This window comes from Physeter macrocephalus, chromosome 10, assembly GCF_002837175.3.
Source record: "Physeter macrocephalus isolate SW-GA chromosome 10, ASM283717v5, whole genome shotgun sequence".
Classification (NCBI taxonomy): domain Eukaryota; kingdom Metazoa; phylum Chordata; class Mammalia; order Artiodactyla; family Physeteridae; genus Physeter; species Physeter macrocephalus.
In genome coordinates, this window is record NC_041223.1 from 18,459,865 (window position 1) to 18,468,716 (window position 8,852).

At 40.5% G+C, this 8,852-nt stretch overlaps 1 long non-coding RNA gene across 1 annotated transcript; it reads right to left on the minus strand.

The window, feature by feature from the left end:
* Positions 1–3,846: 3,846 nt before the first annotated feature.
* Positions 3,847–8,317, minus strand: LOC114487010 (uncharacterized). Its single transcript, XR_003681574.1, has 3 exons — positions 8,185–8,317; positions 6,105–6,209; positions 3,847–4,365 (listed from the first exon to the last, which is right to left on the minus strand). It is a non-coding gene; the product is annotated as an uncharacterized lncRNA (long non-coding RNA).
* Between the last annotated feature and the right edge of the window lie 535 nt (positions 8,318–8,852).

Sequence of the window (8,852 nt, forward strand, 5' to 3'; positions counted from 1 at the left end):
GGCTAGTAACTCCCTACCCCTGATGGTTCTCAGCTACTGAGGGTTTTCTGAAGCAAATCAGAAGTGCCCGCCCTCTACTTTGTGATTGGCCGCCTACTGCCCTGCGCAGGGAAATTCTCGTCACAGTATTGGTTGATGTGACAGGCTTTCAAGAACCGTCAGCAAACCAACCACGACTGGGCCTCAGGGATTTCGGCAAACGTAGTTCTCTGTGAAGCTTCCGCATCAAAGGGCGATGGTTTACGCTTGGAACCTAGAAAATTGTTTTGTGTTTTAATATTTACTGAATTACTCAGTTAATTCACTAGGTGTAACGAGCGATAAACCAGATTTGAAGATTTTTCTCAGGCTATTTCCAAGTGGCTCTGAGATTTTTGTTTACCAGTTTAGTCCTCTGAAACACATTTTATTGAGTGTGAGACTTTGTGCTACGTACTGAAGACGCAAAATGCAGCTCTTTCAACAAGCTCCCTAGTCAAAAGGGGGCAATCCTCATGTAAATCAGTAATTGTGAATCGCTGTGATGAGCTCATTGATGGCATCACGCAAGAGGAAATGAAGAGAGTAAATTAATTGGCCGGAAAAGGCCCGGCGATGGTGAATTTACCATGGTTCAGTCCAGGTGAGGAGGAGTCGACCAGGTGAAGAGGAGGGAGAAGAGCATTGGAAGGCAGCTGGGAGGTGATCGGAATTACCTGGGGAGCTTTTTAAAAATACAAATGCCTCCACAGGGGTAAATTGCAAAACAGAGAGATCACTTCCCCGCAGAAGTTTATGATCCACCTTTTCATCTAGTTTGAAAATAAATCTGTTGGATGATTTGTCATGATTGGATTATGAAACCCTTTGGAGAAGGGACAATTTCTTGCTGAAAGGCCTTGTGGTAGAGTGGAAAAATCCTAGGCTTTGTTGTCTGCCAGACATGGATTTCAGTCCAGACCGTGGTAATGTGGGCAACCTCGGGCAAATTCCTTACTGTTCCTAAGGGTCAGATTCCTCATGTGAAAAATAAAATTAATACTACCTGCTTCCTAGGGTTTTGGAGGATAAACTAGGGGGAAAATGTAAGGTTTGCATTACATTAGTTACACATAGTAGAATGGAAAAACTACTCTCAGGGTCCTTGGGGTGAAAGGAGCTTAAACAGATCACCAATTTAAGCCAGTCCCACCTTTTTGACTTGTGGAATTTTGTTTTGATTTTCATACCTCATCCCTCTCATCAGATTTTGAACTCATCGTGGCATTCCCAAAACTTTGGTTCATAGAGGAAACGTAGAATTTAAGATGAATATGGAGCGTATCTGCTACTGTAGGTTAGCTTTGTGAACTTGCCGTCTATCTTCTCCTAGCTCAGAGACATATCCAGAATTCTGTTAGGTAAAAAAAACAACAATGCTCCCAAATATCTACCTTTATGATGGCAAAGATAAAATAATGGATCCTCAAACTCATGGTATTTCTTGTTAGTCAGTTTAAATTGATCAATTGATTTTTAAATTAGGATTTTAATTTAGAATTAAAATTAATTAGGAATTTAAAGTCTAAAATAAAATGACTCAAAATTCAATAATTTGTATTATTCCTTTTAAAATTTAGCACATAGCATACCCATAGTATTTACCCGTAGTAATCTCTCAACAAAATTTTATTTATTTATTTTTGTTTTGTTTTCATGAGTGAATCAGTGTGCTGATTCAAAACAATTTAATAGATTTCTGCCTTTGGGTAAGTGACATTCTCCCAAATGGAATTCTTTCTTACCTGCTTTCTTACCTGATATTGTAGCCTTCTTTCACTGTCATTTTTACCTTATACTCACAATTCTCCCTACAGTTAGGAGGCATATGTCTTGGTCTAACCTGACTGGATCAAAGGCAAACACCTGAAATAAGCCAACCCGGGAGATCATCTTCTTTTGGGAATCGGGCATTGAGTCATAAAGATGCTAATTAGTTTCAACTAGAAAGTCATGCAGAGCTGGGATTAAAGCTGAGAGTGCGCAGACGTCTATGGAACCCAGGAGAACAGAGCAGACACACAAACTACACACAGAGAAGTGAGTCTAGTGAGGTAGAGAGAAAAGTCTCCATTCCTGACTTTCCAGTTCCCAGTCTTTATTCCTTGTGAAATCTGGCAACACTTTCTTTCCTTCTTTGTGTAAATGAGTTTGAATAGGTTTCTTGTTCTTGCAGTCAAATATTCTGCCAGAAATTTAGCCACGACCTGCCCAAAATGTAAAGGAATGTAGAGATATTGTAGCCTTCTTTCACTGTCATTTTTACCTTATACTCACAATTCTCCCTACAGTTAGGAGGCTACTGCAGGAATCCAGCAAGGAAATGGTGGCTTAGAGTGGAACGGTATGTGGTGAGAAAGGGTCAGACTCTGGATTATATTTTAATGGTAGAGCCAAGAGGATTTGCTGACAGGATGGTGGGTATCAGAGAAAGAGAAGAGGCAAGGATGATGCCCCTGTTTTCTCCTAGCTCAGAGACATATCCAGAATTCTGTTAGGTAAAAAAAACAACAATGCTCCCAAATATCTACCTTTATGATGGCAAAGATAAAATAATGGATCCTCAAACTCATGGTATTTCTTGTTAGTCAGTTTAAATTGATCAATTGATTTTTAAATTAGGATTTTAATTTAGAATTAAAATTAATTAGGAATTTAAAGTCTAAAATAAAATGACTCAAAATTCAATAATTTGTATTATTCCTTTTAAAATTTAGCACATAGCATACCCATAGTATTTACCCGTAGTAATCTCTCAACAAAATTTTATTTATTTATTTTTGTTTTGTTTTCATGAGTGAATCAGTGTGCTGATTCAAAACAATTTAATAGATTTCTGCCTTTGGGTAAGTGACATTCTCCCAAATGGAATTCTTTCTTACCTGCTTTCTTACCTGATATTGTAGCCTTCTTTCACTGTCATTTTTACCTTATACTCACAATTCTCCCTACAGTTAGGAGGCTACTGCAGGAATCCAGCAAGGAAATGGTGGCTTAGAGTGGAACGGTACGTGGTGAGAAAGGGCAGACTCTGGATTATATTTTAATGGTAGAGCCAAGAGGATTTGCTGACAGGATGGTGGGTATCAGAGAAAGAGAAGAGGCCAGGATGATGCCCCCATTTTTGGCCTGAGCATTTAGAAGAGTGACGTTACAATGTAATTTCCACATTTATGACTCCTGGATAATCTCCAGTTACCATTCGTACCTGAGTGAACTCGACAAATATCATCAGCTAAATAAACAAGCCTTGTCTGGGAACAAACAGGATCCACTACGTTGTGATCTTCTTTGTCAAGCTCTAACCTTTTAGAAAAACTGATTAGGCAGATATTAATGAGCCTTCATTATTCCATAGATTACCTCTATCACTATTTAATATTATTTGTAAGAGTATCATTAAACTAAATACAAAAATGCCTAGCAAAAGTCTGTCAATTAAAGGGAAGAGAAAATTCCAGAAGTGCAAAACAAAACAAATTGAACCAAATGAGCATTTAAGCATAAAATATGAGGCATTCAGTAATATAAGTGAAAAATACTGTCAGATTCTTAAAACTTAGAAACTGGGCAATCAGGATTTCCTCAGTAAATTCTCAAATATTTCAAATTCTCTTTCTACAATGGGAACAATATTCCTACAACGGTGACCATATTTGAGGTGAGGAATAACGCTCCCAGAATTTTTAATTTCAGTATCTTATTTTAGGATTTAAATCTTGTTGTAAATGACTTCTTATATTTGATTTGTGGACTGAAGAGCTAATGACAAAGTTTGTACTTTATGCAATTAATGAAGTACAAATTTAATTATACTGTGTATAATATTGAATATACACAGTATAATATACATTTAATATACTGTGGAAACTGAATAAGCTTTGAAAAGCAGTTAAAGTTAATATTTTGTTCCATCCCCAACCCCAGTGCTCCCTTCTCCACCCCATCTGTCCCGTCTCCAAATATGCCCCGCCCAACATACACAAAAGAGAATAAATTGTATATGATAATACTTCTGGAAAGTATTCCTTAGGGGAGGTCAAGCACACCAAGTGTGATTCCGAGGGCATTGCCAGGCCACACTTAAAAAAAAAAATTAAACACTACTCAGCACACAGGTCGATAATCAAGTGCAAGCATGCTAATGAAAACTGAACACTCTTTCCCTCAGAGAGAATCACTTGACATGGCAGCCCAGTGAGATGGTGTCAGTTGTGGTTGGCTGATAGGACAGGGCCTTCCGTCTCTGGCGCTGAGGCTAGACACAGCTGTGTCACATGTCTCAGCCATCTGGCTGTAGAACTCTTAGATGCCGACTCTCCTTTCTCTCTGGTTAATCCTAAAGACCTGAGAAATCAAAAGGAATCAAAGCAGAAACCTTAACATAAGGAGAGTGGGAGCAACCGTCTCTCCAAGGACCCATCAAGAGACAAAAGAATAATACCAACAATGAAAATATGCAAGGGATACTTACTAAGTGTGGGAGGATGTATATAGAAGGTGGGTAAGCATAGTCTCAATACAAGAGATGGAGTTCCTCAAAATAGGACCAGGTATCTAGCTTTAAACTCAGAATGGACTCCTTGACTGTGTTGTTTTTTTTTTTTGCGATACGCGGGCCTCTCACTGTTGTGGCCACTCCCGTTGCGGAGCACAGGCTCCGGACGCGCAGGCTCAGCGGCCACGGCTCACGGGCCTAGCCGCTCCGCAGCATGTGGGATCTTCCCGGACCGGGACACGAACCTGTGTCCCCTGCATCGGCAGGCGGACTCTCAACCACTGAGCCACCAGGGAAGCCCCTTGACCGTGTTTTTAATTAAACACCACACACTTAGTCCAACAACCACGTGCCTACAAATCTGTAGTTGTAGTATCCGCTTCCCTCAACTCTGGGTCAAACAAGTTCAACTTTTAGGTAACCTCTGGCCTCCTGGTCATCTGCTCTTTTTATATTACCCTGTTATTCTATTTTCATACACCTGTAGTCACAATTCTACCTCCAGTGGCCACTGTCCTGTTCCTGGTTTTATGACCAATGACACAAACTAAGTTCCTTCAGGCATGCAATTTTTAATGAAAAATCTCTGTTAAATAACCTACTAACATGTTAGTAAACCAAAATGCTACTAAAGTCAGTATACAAGATATTAACTGTACCCCAAATAAAACTGAGCCTTTTAATTCTCAGCACAATAACTCTCTCTCTCTCTCTCTCTCACACACACACACACACACACACACACACACACACACACACACACACCTAGCTCCCAAAGCCTTGGGGAACAATTTAGATCTTTCTTGAATGATTTCTTAGATAACCTTTGAAGGATGATGAAATTCTTAGGACGACTGCCCCAGAATTCTCTTCACCTATTTATAACCGCCCCCCCAACTCTTCCCCACCTCATGGCAGTTTTTCCAATACCCCAGATCCCTCTCTCCTTAGAAAGCCCAGCCTTTGCTGGATAGCTTACTCACTATCTCTGAATTCCCCCTCATCAAACCTCTTGACATTTTCTTCTCTATATACTTTCTCGTGTAACAGCCTCTACTCTCTTCTCTCTGACACTCAGCTAATATTCTCAGTTAATCAGGAAAAAAAAAAAAAAGCGTGAAGAGCCCAGAAGCACAAACAAAGAATACTCTTCACAGGGAAGGGACAAGAAATGTGACTAGGTACACTTGAGTGGTTTAGTTCTATTTGTTCCTGGCCCATAAATACATCCAGAGAGATAATAATCATGATGTTGGGGACACAAAATGTCTAAAGTCTATAAAGTAAGAGTGAAACAGAAGTGTGCTGTACTAGTACAGTTTCAGAAACAGAGGATCAGGAATCTGAATCCTGGTGCTTATGTGTATCTGCCAGCAGGGTGATGATTAGTATTCCATTCCGCAAACATTTGCTCTGTGCCCGCTGGGTGACAGCTACTTTGCTGGGTGTTGTGGGAAATACAAACACGATACAACTTGCTTGTGGCACTCAATAAGATGGCAATACGGTGATAAAGAAGCAAAATCCCTAGAAGGAGCGACAAGCATCAATGCCAAATGCATCTTTTGATTCTCCTGAGGATTATTACCTTATATCATTTCAAAGTCTCCATACTAATAACGCTCTCCCTTTGGGTATGTACTCATCGTCATGGTACCTTGCTCCAGAGGATGGGCTACCATGGAAGCAGCACCTGAGGTTGGGAAACATGAGGTGGAGGAGGAAAGACACTGGAATCACTCAATTCTCTATTATTCATCCAAAACCTCCAACTACTCCCACAACGTTTCGTCCAGACCAGCATGACCTAAATATTTCCACCAAGACTTAATCTTGTTCAACAGGCCCCAAACACAAGTTCCCTTCCTTGGTTTCCTCTTAACTATAACTAGGGTGTAACCCCAAGGTGTGGCTCCCTTACTGGGGTAAGTGGAAGTTCTCACTTATGCACACAGGTTAGTTCCTATTTACCCTTCAACGTGGAGAGATGAGCCTCTTTTGATTTTTGTAGGCATAAAACAAGTGATGGTTACTCTCAGCCCAGGCCTGTAAGAAGACAGGGAAGGAGGATAACAGGCTTTTCTTTGCTCCACGTTTATTTTAGCAGTTTGAATGACTGCGCTTTTGAGAGGCCAGTGGAAACAAGATCAAGTTTGAGACTATCAGTCAGCCAAGAAACTTTTACTTTGTGAGGATGAAAGTAACACTGTGAGGATCTTAATAACATCTTGGGTCACATCTATTGCTAGTAATATTCTCTGGCTCTGTGCTGTTTCAAATGATTCATATTCAGTTTTCAGTCATGAGGTTTGTTTCCTCTGACTTAATCAAGGATTTGTCCAGCATCCTGTGACAGCATCTAACCTTAGTAACCTGTAGTTTGCCTACAATGCAGTGCATGACATCGATGCATAAATTCCTCCTCAGTGTCCACCTCTTAATCTGCTCTTAAATGAGAAATGTTCTGCTTATTCATGATGAGGGAGTTTGTTAAATTCAGGAAATTGAGAAGGAAGTTCCATGATAGCATTATCACCGTTCACCAGCCTAGTGGTTTCCTTAAAGAAGCGTCTCACTACAGTTGAAACTTAGAGCAGAGGTACCCATCTGGTGATAATGTCATGTTAATGGGTAACCTACTTGGGAAGCTCTACTGCTTCTTTAACTATTCAGATACGCAGAGCTGATGCTCAGTCTTGTATTTCTATTCCTTATGTCCTGGCAGAGCAGAGAGGGCTCTACCACTGAGGCAGGCATACCTGGATTCTGTCACTAACTAGGTAAGACTAGTCACTTAAGTGTTCATTTCCTCATGTGTAAAATACAACCCAAGTAGAGGGTTGTAAGATGAGAGACAGAAAGTATAAAGTTCCTAGCTCAAAACCTGTCACATACATTGAAATTAAATGGTAGCTATTCAAGTCATTCTGTGTGACATCTGTAGCTAACTCTCTAGGTTATCTTATTCTGTTCTTGTGAATTCAACGTTATCTAAACGTTGATGACGCCCAAATTTGTATGACTGTTTCAAACCTTTCCCCTGAACTCCGGTTGTGATTCATATATGCCTCTTTGACATCTCCACTTGGATATCCAAAAGGCATCTACAATTTTACTGTCCAAGCTGAATTCTTCACTTCCAACCACAAGCTATACCTTACACCCCCAACAATCTTCCTTTCATCTGTTCATGGTCACTATTCTCCCAGATGTGCAGGCCCACAAAAGTAAACTGGGACCACCCACTTCCCAAGCCACACACACACACACACACACACACACACACCACACACACACACCACACATATCTCTATTTCAAGTTTACCAGGAAATCTCATCAGCACTATCTTTACAAGATATTCATATATTAAGAATTTGACAAATTCTCACAACTTCCACCTTCATGTTTTAGTCCAGGCCTGAATAATTTTTCATCTGGATTATTACAGTATATACCAAACTAACCCCCTCTCATCTATTCTAAAAAGAGTGATCAATTTAAAATGTAAGTCTGATTATGTCTGTTCTGTACTCAGCCTCCTCCAGTGGTTTCCTATCTCATTCTGAGTAAAGGTCAAAGTTCTATACAGTGGCCTGTAAAGGCCCTGCAGGGTCCTGTCCCACTCTCTTCGTCCTTATCTCCTCTCATGCCCCACTGGTTCACTCACCTTAGCCACACTTGCCTTCTTGCCATTCCTTGAACACAACAGGCGCACTTGTGCCTTAGGGCTTTGCGTTTGTTGTTCCTTCTGCATAAACCAGGAGTCAGCAAATGTTTTCTTTAATGGGCCAGAGAGTAAATATTTTCAGTTCTATGGGTCACATACAGCTTCAGTCACAATGACTCAACACTGCCAGTATAGGACAAAAGCCGCCATAGACAATTAACCTCGGAGCGTGGCAGTGTTCCAATAAAACTTTATTTACATAGACAGGTGGTAGGCTGAATTTAGCCAACCTCTGATCTCTGGCCAATATTTCTCTTTCCCCAGATACCTGTGTGATCCATTTCCACATTTTAACCCCTCCCTCCCTCCCAAACACACACACACACACACACACACACACACACACACACACACACACACTCACTATGAGGGAGTTTGTTAAATTCAGGAAATTGAGAAGGAAGTTCCATGATAGCATTATCACCGTTCACCAGCCTAGTGGTTTCCTTAAAGAAGCGTCTCACTACAGTTGAAACTTAGAGCAGAGGTACCCATCTGGTGATAATGTCATGTTAATGGGTAACCTACTTGGGAAGCTCTACTGCTTCTTTAACTATTCAGATACGCAGAGCTGATGCTCAGTCTTGTATTTCTATTCCTTATGTCCT